Source organism: Hoplias malabaricus, chromosome 2, assembly GCF_029633855.1.
Source record: "Hoplias malabaricus isolate fHopMal1 chromosome 2, fHopMal1.hap1, whole genome shotgun sequence".
Lineage (NCBI taxonomy): Eukaryota > Metazoa > Chordata > Actinopteri > Characiformes > Erythrinidae > Hoplias > Hoplias malabaricus.
Window position 1 is genome coordinate 77,131,995 of NC_089801.1, and position 16,272 is coordinate 77,148,266.

The window sequence follows — 16,272 nt, forward strand, 5'->3', positions numbered from 1 at the left end:
GAATAGAAAAGCTCTCATTAGACTGAAAGAGCGTGCCAGATCAAAAAGACATTGTCGAAAAGACAATTGCTACATGTGGAGGACATGTAGTCAGATGCTACTTCAAAAGCCCTGGAATGTTTTACCAAGATCAGACGAAGATCACTGGGCCACAAAGCTGAAAAGGGTGGGCTGACATCATTTTAAACCCTATGGATTAAGAATGGGATGTCACTCAAGTTCTTATGCGTGCGAAGGTCGATGAGCGAATACATGTGAGGTCACTAGGTGAGGCTTGACGTCTGTTAAATGCTGTGAATGTAAATAATAATAATTACTGGTCTCTAAGATTGCGGACACTGGAAGAAGGAACTGCAAGGAGTCTACAGTCAAACAGATCAGAAGAAGCTAGATAACGTACATGATATTTTTAAAATCACATGTGTTTGTTTCATTCATGTTGATTAACATATCATGTAACCCAGGGTCGCGGTGGGTCCAGAGCCTACCCGTAATGTTTGGCCGCAAGGCGGGAATACACCCTGAAGGGGGCGCCAGTCCTTCACAGGGTGACACACATTCACACATTCATTCACTCCTACGGACACTTTGGAGTCGCCAATCCACCTACCAACGTTTGAGCTTATTCATGTTGAAATGCACTATATACGACTTTCTGTTAGCTTTGCTTCATTATTTCTGCATCTACTCATGGTAACGATATGAGAGAGAGTTTAAACATTTATGTGTGAAATATACAATCTGTTTACAGTTCACATTGTTTAGAAATGTTAACAATGTAGTGGTGTGGTGAATATGTTACAGTTCCGCTGGCATTACTTATGGTACATTGTATTTATTCTTATTTTTTCTTATAGTTTCACTCCCATTCATTTGATGTATGGCTACACAGCTCAAAAAAACTCAGGAGCTTGGAGGCTACATCCTGACTCTCATGCATTTATATGAAGGGAGTTTGGCTTGCTGTTAAATTGTGTACATTCACACACACAAGGAGAACAGTATACTAATAGATATGAAAGCTAGATGTATGTAAACAAGGCTTACTGTCAGTATGTACACTGATTCGCTTTTCCTTGTTTGTCTAAATACATCAGTACAGATTTAACTGTATTCAATCATTCATGTGGCTCCAAAGATCACTGTGTTTTAGTAGCAGTTGTACTCCTCCACCAGTATCACCATGTATATGTCCCATTACTACATTTCTGCCTGTGGCAGCGGATTTTACACTATTTCTTTTATTAAATATTAACCCAAAATATAATATTTAACAGTGTTTCAATATCCAGAAAATAGATCACGTCCAACCTCTTTTGTTCAGTATATTTTACAGTCACTTAAACTGTGATGCAGTTCATCTGAGATCTGTATTTCATCGTAGGGACAACGAAGTATGTCAGAACACCAACAACAAAACTCTGTAGAGATCCACGACAAAAGGATGGAGGATCTTAATTAGACATGAACTCTATCCAATAAAATAGAGTTCTGCTGTAGGAGTGTAGACATAGTCTACAACATGGAGGAAGCCCTATCGTTGTGGTTGGGAACTGGAGGTACAGCTCTTTTTGTATGAATTACACACTACATCAAATGTGAGTAGTGTAGCTTTTAGTAGTTTTAATAGCTAGCACGTGTGTGAAACTGCTGACCCAAAATGGAGGACTGTTTCCACCACTTCTAGCTTTGCTCACAGCTGCACTTTTTCACAAAGCAACTTGAATTTCAAAACCCAGTGTGTCAGGGGATGTTTTTAAGGGGAATTTGTATGGAGTAAGATTACTGTCAAAAATAAATGTGTGCATGCTCATCTACATTCGTACATAAATATGTAATTTGTACACAAAAGTGTGTTTTGTACAAATACGACTTCAAAAATATACGATTATAAAGACTTACGCATACGACTTGAAATATTATGGGTGCGACTTTTAGATTACGAAAACGAACTGGAAAGTAAGAAAGCTCTCAAAAATATGTCTCTGGACTCTGAGCTGTGGTGTGTAGTCTGTTTAGCACTCGTGTCTGAGGTAGCAGTTAGCGAGGACAAGCGGTTGGCGCTGGAGGAACAGAAAAAGGTTTATTTTAATGTAAAATAAGTCAGGTTCTGCACTGTTTAGAAGAGTAGTGGATGGACATCTGCATTTGTGTGTGGGTTGGGTGAAATGTGAAAGCATAGTCTCAAAATAAAAAAAAACCATGAGAGGAAATGAATAAAAATATGTTGTGGAAAACAGGCGAATGCAGATTCAATACTTTTTTTTTACTGCATTAGCTATATTTGAGGCTACAACTTAACAAAAAATATGCAGTGAAAATGTAAACAAATGCTTTCATCTTCATATAAAAAATGATGATATTAAAAACCATATTCTTAAATGTAACTGTATTTGTACACACACTGGGACATATTTCTATGTGAATACTGAAACATAAATGTGATTTGTGTGTAACTGGAATATGATTTACACATTTATTTTGAGACTAATCCCAGCATACGTAAATGAGATACAGAAGTGGAATGCAGTTTGGGCAGTGGAAGATGACTGTGAGCGAGAATGAACATAAGAAAACAACCGTTTTTTTAGAAATGTAATAACAAACAGCCCATTCTAAACATGTGGATAGTGGTTTAGCGGGGCCCATGAATAGAGTCTCAATGGTGTTGAAAATAAATGGAATTCTAATGAAGGGTTATGTAATATTTGGGAGGGGCAAAGAGGAGTGCCTCCTTGCCCAAAGTAGAGTATAAAAACTGTGTATATTTCCAGGATGCTCAGCTGCAGAATTTGCCTCTACATTTTGCACAGGTACGTTTTCACAGTCATTTTTGACTTTTTGGTTTTTGGTATTTGTTGGTTTTTATGAAAACAGTAAATTCAGTGTTACTGTCCGTGTATTATACCATTGGTCATACATTTTTAATTCGACAGATAAACTCACATTCTGTCTTGGTTATTTTGGTTGCCATGACATGACCAAATCTGATTTTGGTTAAAAAAAATATGGTCAACATGTAGTGTGACTGTCACAGAGCTCCAGGGTTCTGGGGTTGTGGGTTCAAACCCCACCTTGGGAGTGTTCTTCCTGTGTCAGTGTGGGTTTCCTCAGGGTGCTTCAGTTTTCTCATACAGTCCAAAAACACACGATGGTAGGAGGATTGGCTGTGCACAAAATGTCAGTAATGTGAGGGAATGTGTGAGTGTGTGGTGCCCTGTGATGGATTGGCGCCCCCTCCAGGTGAGTTCCTGCCTTGCGACACAGAACTGAGCGGTTTAAAAACAGGAAAACTGTGATTTTCTTCCATGTTATGGAATGTTCTGTTCTGTATAAGGTTTATGAGTCTGCTTTTGACTAGTCAGGTTTATTTTTTCAATTTAAAAAAGTAATGTTATTAAGTTATGTGTGCTTAAGATGTAGAATCCATTTTTTTGGATATTCAATATCTTTGGCACCAAGGTAGTGCCACTGTGACAAAGCTTCAGGATCTTGAGGTCTGAGTGTGAGAGTGACTGGTGCCCTGTTCGTGGCTTTCTGCCCAGTGATTCTAGTGAGGTTCTGCACACACCAACGCTCTGATCCCGAATGAAGTGGTTATGTAAGATGAATAATTCATTCATTCATTCATTATCTGTAACCCTTATCCAGTTCAGGGTTGCGGTGGGTCAAGAGCCTACCTGGTATCATTGGGCGCAAGGCGGGAATACACCCTGGAGGGGGCGCCAGTCCTTCACAGGGCACGATGAATAATGTTTTATTTTATTATTATTTATGTTTAACATGTCACAGTTTAATTGTGCCTGTGAAAGAGGTACCAGAATTGGAGACAAATGTTTGCTCTGATTTCAGTATTTAACAGTTCACGTCTACATAGAGTTTTGTGGTAGACAGTGTACCAGAGGGAATTAGAAATGGATAGTCGTTGACATGTAATTTACAATGTAGAGTCCTTCCCACAAAAACTAGTCTGATTGGTCTAATGTAAGTATCCGAATGATTGTTCTGAAAGAAACGTCCATAACATGGAGGAAATTCACTTATTTTTTTAAAGCAAACAAGCAAAATATGTATTAGCACCCCACATTTAGTTAGGAAACATATTTCTACCACATTCTACAGGTTGTGTTGATTTCATACGCCCCATTTTATACCCAGGATAATATGTTCTTTATTGTTTTACACACTTCTTTAATGAAAGATTACAAATATCCACCTCTCTTCTGGAGAAGAGGAAGAGAATATATTTTGGGGGACATTGCCTCTTAAAACCACTGTTCTACCTTTTAAAGGTAGATTTGTACCCTTAAAGGTACTTTTAGTGACAATAAAGTACTTGTATCATAAAGTGTGAGTCCATCATAAAGTCCATCTCTCTCTCTCTCTCTCTCTCTCTCTCTCTCTCTCTCTCTCTCTCTCTCTCTCTCTCTCTTTCTCTCTCTCTCTCTCTAGGAGGACACATCTCAAACTGTAGGAAGAGATAAAGAGATAAAAATGGAGACTGAGGGCAACAGTAAGCCAAACCTCCAGATATTGATCAGTATTAGATATTGATTTATTATTGTTATCAGATTCAGCGCAGAGAAAAGCATTAGAGACTGACGTGCTAATAGTTTTCCATTAGATCCTGTGATGAAAATGCTAATGTGCTAACTGATTATAACAGTCTTTTTCCTCCTCATTACGCTACGCTGTGAGATCTTTTATACCCCTGACACAAAGAGTCAGTGGCCATCTGTGCTTCTGAGTGCTGTGAGAGACTCTCCAGGGCAGGGAGAGGAGCTGTGTATGAAATAAATATATCTGCCTTTCCCAGTTGTTTACATTAACGCTGCGCTCTGAGACCAAACGCTCAGTCTCCGGTATGGAGCCAAAGAAAAATAAAATCACGTGACTCCAGCCCATTGATAAGAGTTGAGAGTCTGTTGTAGGTTTAGGGTTTAACCGTTTATCTTCAGGAAGTTGTAGTAAAGTCGTTGGGTGAAGGATGAGAAACCCCAGCAAAGATGAATAAAGGCGATTTCTGATGAGGAAGATGAAGTGACTCAAGTAGCATTTGTAAATGATTTTATTATATTCTGGTTGGGTTTTATCTAACACTGTGCTTTGTTCTTTTCTTTTACACAGAGGTTTTTGTAAGTATATCACTCCCTTCCTCCTCCTCCTCCTCACACTGATCACAATGACTGCTAAAACATTGTCCTTAGACGTGAAAACCTCCTGCTTTAGTTTTTAATAAAACCATTTCCCTGCTTTGACTGATGTAAACGTGCTCTCAGGAATCTCCCTTCACTTTAAATGGTCCAAAATCCACATTTTCTCAGTTCATCTGAATTCAAAATCTAAAAGACATAGCTACAATCACGAAGAGAGGCAGGAATTTTTCACAATTTACCAATAATACATTGTCTATAGTGTTTATATTAAATGTAGAAATAAATTTTAAATTGTAATTCAAAATTTGGTCACCTAAAAATATGGTAATTTATTTATTATATATATATTTTCAATAAAAACAATCTAAACATTCAGCAATAATACACTGTACTAACGAACACTAACACCATCTTTAAATCATCTAAAACTAAACGTACATGTGCTTTTGGATACAATATTATCTCCAAGAACAGAACAAATAGATGCACATGTTTATGCATCATATTTTTCATGATGAAATTCATAACGAATGCAGTGACTCTCCATTTTTAATTATCTTAATTTTTAGGTTATTTTTTTCTGAACAAAATGAAAATGGTCTTTTTTAATGCTACACATTCATTCATTCATTATCTGTAAGCGCTTATCCAGTTCAGGGTCGCGGTGGGTCTGGAGCCTACCTGGAATCACTGGGCACAAGGCGGGAATACACCCTGGAGGGGGCGCCAGTCCTTCACAGGGCAACACAGACACACACACATTCACTCAAACACTCACACCTACGGACACTTTTGAGTCACCAATCCACCTACCAACGTGTGTTTTTGGACTGTGGGAAGAAACCGGAGCACCCGGAGGAAACCCACGCAGACACAGGGAGAACACACCACACTCCTCACTGACAGTCACCCGGAGGAAACCCACACAGACACAGGGAGAAAACACCACACTCCTCACAGACAGTCACCGGAGGAAACCCACACAGACACAGGGAGAAAACACCACACTCCTCACAGACAGTCACCCGGAGGAAACCCACGCAGACACAGAGAGAACACACCACACTCCCCACAGACAGTCACCCGGAGGAAACCCACGCAGAGACAGGGAGAACACACCACACTCCTCACAGACAGTCACCCGGAGGAAACCCACGCAGACACAGGGAGAACACATCACACTCCACACAGACAGTCACCTGGAGGAAACCCACACGGACACAGGGAGAACACACCACACTCCTCACAGACAGTCACCTGGAGGAAACCCACACAGACACAGGGAGAACACACCACACTCCACACAGACAGTCACCTGGAGGAAACCCACACAGACACAGGGAGAACACACCACACTCCTCACAGAAAGTCACCCGGAGGAAACCTACACAGACACAGGGAGAACACACCACACTCCTCACAGACAGTCACCCCGAGCGGGAATCGAACCCACAACCTCCAGGTCCCTGGAGCTGTGTGACTGTGACACTAACCTGCGCCACCGTGCTGCCCTAATGCTACACAGTTACTATAAAATGACAAAAGAGAAGGAGAATGTTTGAATTTTGAATTACAATTTTGTGGTACGTCAAAAACTCTTTAAAATCAATTTGTACACTTCGTATATTGTGTACAGTGAACACCATCTTTTCATCTGTGTTTCTGTTTATTGTTGTAGGAAGAGAACGTGGTAAGTGAATGTTCTCTATTTCTACTGAAAGTACTGGGTGTAGTTTGTGTAGTTTATGAAGTCAGAGGAGGGTTTTAATCCAAGTCAGGCTCTCACATAAAATCCAGTTTCATCAGTTGCTGATGATTGAAACAAAGCTTGAAATGAGAGCTTTTATCTTCCATTTCCCGCCCTACTTCCCAGAATGCACTGCAGGAACTTAGTATTAAAAATGAAATTGTAATAAAAAAAAAGTAAATATGCTATGCTCAAGATCGCTAACATAAATCACCATCTTTAAAACGTCTACCAAAACTCACTCTTAATCTCAGTTACAGTGTTGGAACCAAGAACAGGACAAATCGATGCGCATGTTTTGCAGTGCTTTTTTCTGATGGCACTTCTCTTCTCATTTAGCATATTCAAACTACTCAACATTTAGGTTACTTTTTGATTAATAACATCACATTTGTCAACATTTTTAATACTAGACAACAGTTGTTTGAATATTGAATTACAATCTAGTGTGAGGTGAAAGATGCTTTAAAACATAGCTGTACACCTAATATATTGTGTACAGTGAAGTTATTTTTGACCTCTTTGTTTCTGTTGGATGTTTTAGGAATACGAAGAGGTAAGTGAATGTCCTCTATATTTCAGTTTACAATGAATACATTGTCTGTAGTGTTTATAGAGTGTGTACGGTGAACATTTCTGTCTAATATTTCTCTTTTTTTCCCCTTCTGTTTCTGTTTATTGTTGTAGGAAGAGACAATGGTAAGTGAATGTTCTCTATTTCTCCTGAAAGTACAGGGTGTAGTTTGTGTAGTTTATAAAGTCAGAGGAGAGTTGGTCTGAACAGGAAGTAGTGTTTATCGATTGTGTGCAGTGAACATTTCTCTCTAACATCTCATATTTTCATCTTTGTTTGTGATTCATGTAGAAAGTGACAGTGGTAAGTGAATGTTCTCTATTTCTCCTGAAAGTACAGGGTGTAGTTTGTGTAGTTTATGAAGACAGAGGAGAGTTTTAATCCAAGTCAAGCTCTCACATAAAATCCAGATTCATCATTTTTAAAAACGTTGATATGAGAGCTTTTAACTAATCGGTTTTCTGACGAGAAAAAGACATTGTGGGCGAGTGTTGGGAGTGATATAACTGTTCTTATGTGATGATGTATTGTAAGAGGCTTTACATCATCATCAGTACATTTTTCCTTATTACATCGTCATCATCATTACGGTCCCTGTCATAAGTGAAGTCTTCTGCAGGTCGAATTACTGAAAACAGCCCAGAGCCAGACAATTGTATGCTTGTTCTCTCTCTCTCTCTCTCTCTCTCTCTCTCTCTCTCGCTTTCTCACTCTCTCTTGTTCTCTCCCACACACACACACACATTATTTGTCTGACTGCATTTTTTCTTTACCCTAAATCAGTGACTCAGAACAAGCCTGATCTCATCCACTTTCAAATCACACTGTTCTGCTTTGTCCAGTGTGACGACAGTGTCTCTCTCATCATTAATCAATAAGTCCTGATCACCCCTCCATGTCTGGACTTGTGTTTACACAATGTCTAAGATACAAATGAAAAGAGATGGATTCCAGAGCTGTTAACCCATATTTTCTAAAATCAGATTGCAAAGAATATGTCAGCTCAGTTTCTACTTTCTGCTCTAATGTTTAGGCGATAAAACCGCAGCTGTGCTCTATGCCTTCATTTATTTACAAAGTTGACGACCCCAGGTCGTCTGAGCTGAGAGTGTAACAGACGGAGCTGCAGTCAATAGGAGAGGCAGGATTTTCTCAGTTTACAATGAATATATTGTCTGGAGTGTTTATAGATTGTGTACAGTGAAGATTTCTGTCTAATATTTCTTTTTTTTCCCTTTGTTTCTGTTTATTGTTGTAGGAAGAGAAAGTGGTAAGTGAATGTTCTCTATTTCTCCTGAAAGTACTGGGTGTAGTTTGTGTAGTTTATGAAGTCAGAGGAGAGATTTAATCCAAGTCAGGCTCTCACATAAAATCCAGTTTCATCAGTTGCTTTTAACTTCCATCTCCCGCCTTCCTTCCCACAATGCACTGCTTCATAATCCCACTGCACTGCAGGAACTTAGAGACAGTGAAGTTTACTGATGGGAAAAAGACACGACAGAAATCAGGAGTGACTGCACTGTTCTTATGTGATGATGCAATATTTAGTTGTTGCATCATCAGTGCATCATCTTCATTATCATTACACTCTTCAAAATATTGAGTGGTCAGCACCAGTGAACAGACTTGGTTTCTGAGATCCTCTCGTTTGCTCCACTTCACTTCTTACACCTCATATTTATGACCATCACAACATCAAAATTCTTCTCGTCTACTACGTAGATTTCAGATTAGAGCTGTGTGTAAATTCATTTTCCCTTTCTGCTGAATCTGTTGGATTCTTTTATTCGCTCTCAAATCACACCGAAGCCCTGAGGGGCACAATGAAATTTAAACAGTTTGAAGTATGTTTCTGAGACAAATCCACATCTGTCTCTGCCAGTTTTACACACCAATAACTGTTGAAATATATTTCTTGCATCACTTGTAGAATTTTAGGCATCAGAAATATTAAAAAAAAAATGTCCTACTAGTGAGGTAAGCCTGAAGGGTAAAAAAGGTACTTTAAAATGTCTAACACTTTGCATGTTATAGATAATTTTTTTCAGTTACCCTTCCAGGCTTCATTTAAATTGGGGAAAAAAATGTCAGGTTATCTCAACTGAAAGTCTAACAGATACATTGTCTATAGGGTTTATATATTGTGTACAGTGAACATTCTAACATATCATCTTCGTGTCTTGTTTCTCTTTGATGTTTTAGGTAGTTAAAGTCTTATGTGAGGTAAAGTAACCTGGTCTTACATATACACTTCAATGTGCACCATCTGAAATTTTAATAGCAGAGGTCACACTAGCATCTCAGAGCCATTCGGCGACACCCTCCCCTTCGGCCTCGCCCTCTTCCCTGCCTCAACCACACCTCCAGTCTTAACTTCTCATTCCTGAAAAAGCTGAAAATTTGGTCCACAACAACACATTGGATACAATCCAACACAGATTATAGAAGTCCAGGGAGAACAGGAGTAGTTACTGTGCCCAGAGGAGTCAATGTGTGGATGTAGAGTGGAGTCATTTGACCATGTGAAAGCTGTACAGTGGCAGTGTGAGTGATCACAGGTCACTGCTGTGAGGGAGCAGAGTTTACCAGAACATTAAATTAAATCACCTACATCCAGATACACGGTTAGTCATTAATAATTAATAAATAATGAGGGTTCAGCATGTGTGACAGACTTGATTCTTGAGATCCAGTGTGAAATTACACTGCCATAGGGTTGTATTAAAATAGATTATTAATAAAATAAGATAAAATATCTAAGATACAAATGAAAACAGATGTATTCCAGAGTTGTTGATCTATATTTTACTAGAATGAGATTCCTGAGAAAACCCTTAGCTCTATTTCTACTTTTTGTCCGAATGTTTAAGAAAATAAAAATGCAGCTGTGCTGTAAGCCTTTATTTATTTACAAAGTCCCCTTTGTGTCTGTTTGATGTTTTAGGAAGCTGAAGTGGTAAGGGAATGTTCTCTGTTTCTACTGAAGTACCTGGATGAACTGGACTGTGTCATTAATAAAATCAGAGGAGCATTTTAATCCCAATTAAACCCTCACAGTAACTCCAGTTTCTTCAGTTGCTATAGTGCCTCTAGTGTTTATAAATTGTGAACAGTGAACCTTTTTCTCTATCATCTTTTCATCCATGTTTCTGTTTGATGTTTTAGGAAGAGGTAGAGGTAAGTGAATGTTCTCTATTTTTTACTGAAAACAGTGGATGTTCTTTGTGAAATTTGTAAAATCAAAAGAGTTATAATTCAAGTCACACTCAAATATTTGTCTGACCGCATTACTTTCTAAATCGGTGTCTCACTACAAGCATCAAATGATCATTACCAGTGACAGACTTGATTCCTGAGGTCCTCTTGTCTCCTCCACGTCACTTTTTATGCCTCATATGACTCTCTGAACCTCCACATTCTCCTGTTCAAGTGTGTAGTGTTCACACTCTTAATAAAGTAGCTACAAAATGTCCATAAAACAACCCAGTAAACATTTATCCGTTGATTCAACGTTGAAATAACGTAATGACTGCCGTCTAATCAACGTTCTCTTAAGGTTGAAAATGAAAGTTGAAAAGACGTCCAAACACAGACATTGAAAAGACGACTATTAGACGTATTTTGAACGTCCATTGACGTTATTAATTGGTCCCGAAATAAATTACTTGTATAAAACGCGTTTTGGACGTCCACTGACGTTATCGATTGGTCACCACTTAACTAACTTATTAAGATGGATTTTGGACGTCCATTGACGTTTAAAATATGTCCTTGACGGACAGACTACTTTTAGACCTATTTTGAACGTCCAGGGACCTTCCTTGTTTACTGGGAATGCCATAGAAGAAACATTTGTCAGTTCCATAAAGGACCACTTATTGCTGATATGTTTAAATGGGTAAAGAACCTTAACATAGAGTGTTGTTTTTTTTAAACTTTTAAAAGTTTCTTCAAACGCACACATTTCTTAAACAAACATGGTTCTTTAAGATGTTTCTTCTATGGGGGAGTCGGCAACCCGCGGCTCTTTGATCTCTATGATGCGGCTCAGCTTTTGAAAATAATTAATGAGTATTTAATTAAAATGTATTTTATTTTAGTTCGTTCATTTTCAAAATGTAATTCTATGAAGATTATGGCAATGTTGTAACATCTAAAATATTTTAATATTTAATATTTAAATTATCGCTCTTAATACACGTCACAACTTCCAATGTGCGACACCCGTCAGTGTGCGGTTTCTTGAACTTTTTGACCGCTGACTGCACGGCGCCAGTAAAATAATGACGTCATGCAGAGAGAGGACAGCATTGTTTGCTGCCAGTGGATAATTTAAGTTCGCCGTTTTTTTTCCCCCATTACCACAAGGACTCAAATAGACATTGAGTATTTTACTTAACCGTCAACCCGACGTCTTTTTTTCGAAGTTAAAAATGTTTTGTTGCATGCAGAATAGTTAAATCATATTCTCTGCAGTCGTTCATTGATTTCATAAATGTAACACAGTGTAGTTTGTTTATACACAGCACAAAGGCAAAAAAACCCTGTTATGCGCAGTGTTATTTCATTTAGAATTTCAAAAGGGTTTTGTGGCTCCCAGTGTTTTCTTTACTGTGTGAAACGGGTCCAAATGGCTCTTTGAGTGGTAAAGGTCGCTGACCCCTGTTCTATGGCATCACTCAAAGAACCCTTTATTCTGAAGAGTGCACATTAAATCTGTGTGTAATTTAATTTCCTTTTCCTGCTGTAATTCAGTTGATTCTTTTATGCACTCTCAAATCACACTGTCCTGCTTTGTTCAGTAGGGTTTTATTAAACTAGTTTCCAAAGACAGCAAACACTGAGTGTGAGGACAGTGTCTCTCTCCATTAATTAAGTCCTGATCACGCCACCATTGTTTAAAACTGTATTGTCTGTAGTGTTTATAGATTGTGTACAGTGAAGATTTCTAATATTTCTTTTTTTCCCCCCTTTGTTTCTGTTTATTGTTGTAGGAAGAGAAAGTGGTAAGTGAATGTTCTCTATTTCTCCTGAAAGTACTGGGTGTAGTTTGTGTAGTTTATGAAGTCAGAGGAGAGATTTAATCCAAGTCAGGCTCTCACATAAAATCCAGGTTCATCATTTCCTCATGTTTTTACCAAAGCTTTAAAGGAGAGCTTTTATCTTCCATTTCCCAACGTCCTTCCCACAATGCACTGCTGCATAATCCCATTGCATGCATTACAATTCCAAATTTAACTTACAAAACAATTAATAACCATTAATAAACAGGTCCGCGTGGGTTTCCTCCGGGTGCTCCGGTTTCCTCCCACAGTCCAAAAACACACGTTGGTAGGTGGATTGGCGACTCAAATGTGTCTGTAGGTGTGAGTGTGTGAGTGAATGTGTGTCTGTGTTGCCCTGTGAAGGACTGGCGCCCCCTCCAGGGTGTATTCCCGCCTTGCGCCCAATGATTCCAGGTAGGCTCTGGACCCACCGCGACCCTGAACTGGATAAGCGCTTAAAGATAATGAATGAATGAATGAATGATTAATAAACAGGTTTTGTAAATACATTAAAATGATTAATAATCGGTAAAAACGGTAAGCGATCTTCAATACGTCTCCTGACAGCAGAGCTGTTCTGATACAGCCTCAAAATCTGAAATGTACCCTGTCTGAATTCACTGCTGTTGATCTGAGGAAACTGTACAGCATCTTAAACCATCCACATACCTATTAGACTTTATAAAGGAGGTCTTCTGTTGTCTATCTTAGGACATACTGAAAATAGTAAATGGGTCTCTACTTTCAGGGATCTTCCCTCAAGCATTAAACACCATTCTGCAGTAATCAAACCTCTCTTAAAAAGCAGTTTAGACCGCACTACCCTGAACAACTACAGACCAACCTCTAATCTTCCATTCATAGGCAAAATTATTGAGAGAGTTGTTTTTATTCAGCTCAGCAATTTTTTACATGAACACTGTTATTTTGAAGACTTCCAGTCAGGCTTCTGTCCACATCACAGCACAGAAACTGCCCTCATAAAGATCCTAAATGACATCCGTCTGAACTCAGACAGCGGTAAAATATCTGTGCTAGTGCTTCTCAATCTTAGTGGTGCATTTGATACAGCATCCTTTTAGACAGACTAGAGAACTGGGCGGGGCTTTCAGGAACCGTTCTCAGCTGGTTAAGATCATATCTAGCGGATAGAAACTACTTTATTGCTATTGGTAACTTTAAATTAAAACGAACATCGTTGTCCTGCGGTGTTCCACAGGGATCAATTCTTGGGCCTCTACTGTTTAATCTTTACATGTTACCACTTGGATAAATCCTTGAAAATAATAAAATAGCCTCTCATAGTTATGCAGATGACTCTCAGATCTATTTAGCTCTGTCCCCAGGTGACTATAGTCCCATTGACACTCTCTGCAACTGCCTAGAATCAGTTAATAACTGGATGAGGGACAGCTTCCTTCAACTAAACCAAGACAAGACAGAGGTGAATGTGATTGGCAGCAAGGAGCAAAGACTTGAAGACTTACTCAGTTTAACCACAGAGCTCTAAAGCCTAAAGGCCAGGTCAGAAATCTTGGTGTAATCCTGGACTCAGATCTCAACTTTAATGGCCAAATAAAGGCAATAACAAAATCAGTGTTTTATCACCACCTTAAGAACATATCAAAATTCATAAGGTATGTATCACAACCAGACTTAGAGGAACTCATTCATGCGTTCATCTCCAGGAGGCTGGACTACTGCAATGGTCTCCTTACTGGACTCCCCAACTTAAATTTTACTGAATAGCTTTTTAATCATTTAAATTTTATTAACCATTTGTAAACCTTTATAAGTGTAGTTTTATTCTAAAGTGGTAGCAGCTCTCAGTAGCAAAACGTGTATGCGTCTAAATCAGCTTTTTGTGCCGTTGTGACTGGACACAGCAGACGCAGTCAAAAACACATTTTATTCTCAAGAAAATAATGTATTGTAAAAATCCAATTGATCTGCTGTTGTCAATTTTTTTTCAAAGAAAGTTATTGTTAATTTACAACTGCTGGCACCTGTGTGTGTGTGTAGGTGTGTGTGTGTTTGTGTAGGGTGTGTGTAGGTGTGTGTAGGTGTGTGTGTGTGTGTGTGTGTGTAGGGTGTCAGATGGAGAGATGCAGAGAGCATGTTTTTAATATATTTCAGACTGGGGTGACATTTTTCATATTTTTAAAGGGTGCCATGATGGAAAAAACTTTGAAACGCTAGTCTAGATCATTATCAGAACTAACTATTAGAATATGCATTCATTTTGGTTCTGTGTTTCTTTCAGCGTGTGGAGACAATCCTGGAATAGCACAGCAGCAACACTCAGGAGGAGAAAGGGCCAAGAATAACGTCATCAATAAATGATTACATTTTCCTATCAAGTCTGAAGCAGGAAACTGCTGTGTGTCTTTCTGTATGTCTCAGCCTATATATTAATATATTACCAACCAGTGGTTTAAAATATACCTTAAAATAAAACAAAGGGTTTGATTAACTTTAAAAACATAATCCTATAAATCGTATTAATTTTATTTTAATAAAATGTATAATCCATGTGCTTAATTGTAATGATGTATTCAACGTCTGGTTTCATTTAGCCTTTATGTAGCTGAGAGGGTTAATGTTTCTCGTTTTTCCCTTGGTCTTTCCCTCCTGCTGTGCCTGTAGTGCTACAATAAACCTTTAAACTTTGAACTTTGACTCCTGGTTGTCTTTTTATTCTTTGGCGTATATTTGCTGTTTTTCAGGATGTCCATTATGATGGGATGCTTTTTATATATATTCAATTTATTTCAAATCCTGTAGTATTATATTACATGGATGTGGCATCAGGAGAAGCAGTAAGTCAATACATTGTAGAGCAGGGGTGGGCAATCTTATCCGCAAAGGGCCGGTGTGGCTGCTGGTTTTTGTTCCAACCAACCAGGAGGTCACATGATCATTTGTTTTACTCAAGCCAACTAATTAAAGGAGTGAAATCAGGTGTGCTTGAGCCTGAATGGACTTAAATCCAGCAGCCACACCGGCCCTTTGCGGATAAGATTGCCCACCCCTGTTGTAGAGGAATGCTGAAGTGGCATTAGCTAAAAACAAATAAAAGAATAGGAATTTTATTTAATATTGTAGACCATGTTTTACACTCTTCAGCCCTCAATGACCTCAGAGTTTACTCCCCTCAGCTCCTAATCCCTACTCAAAAATGTTCTGGAGCCAGTGCTGCCTTTGAGGCAGAAGGAACGTTATTGGATACCAGCCAACAGGCAAGGATGAATGTGATTGGTTAAAACCTGCATTGGGTGGAGATTTTAAAATATTGTCAAAAACCGGTGAAGCTCTGCCTAGATTCTTGTTTGACTACTCTGACTACCAGAAATGACTTGGAGGAAGTAAATGTGATTATATTATTATACAACAATGCTCTGCTTCCTCTGAGGTAGAGGCTAAGGCAAAGATGAATAGCACATGTTTGCTGCCTCAGAGGAAGCAACATTATTTCATTCTGCAGCTTCTTCAGAGGCAGCAGTCATAAATGTAGTGTGCAACATATACGTCTTGATAATCTGCCCCATAGGCAGCAAAATTTCATTGTATAACAATCTGCAGCTTTCTCTGAGGCACCAGATATAACACAAATGTGCAGGAAAGTACTTATTCAGAATCTGCCTCAGAGGCAGCAGAGTTACATTAGCCTCCATTTCAGCAAAACCAAATATGGATATTTTTGCAACACTTACAACAAACTATGAAACAGAGGAGTGTACAGTTTATTGC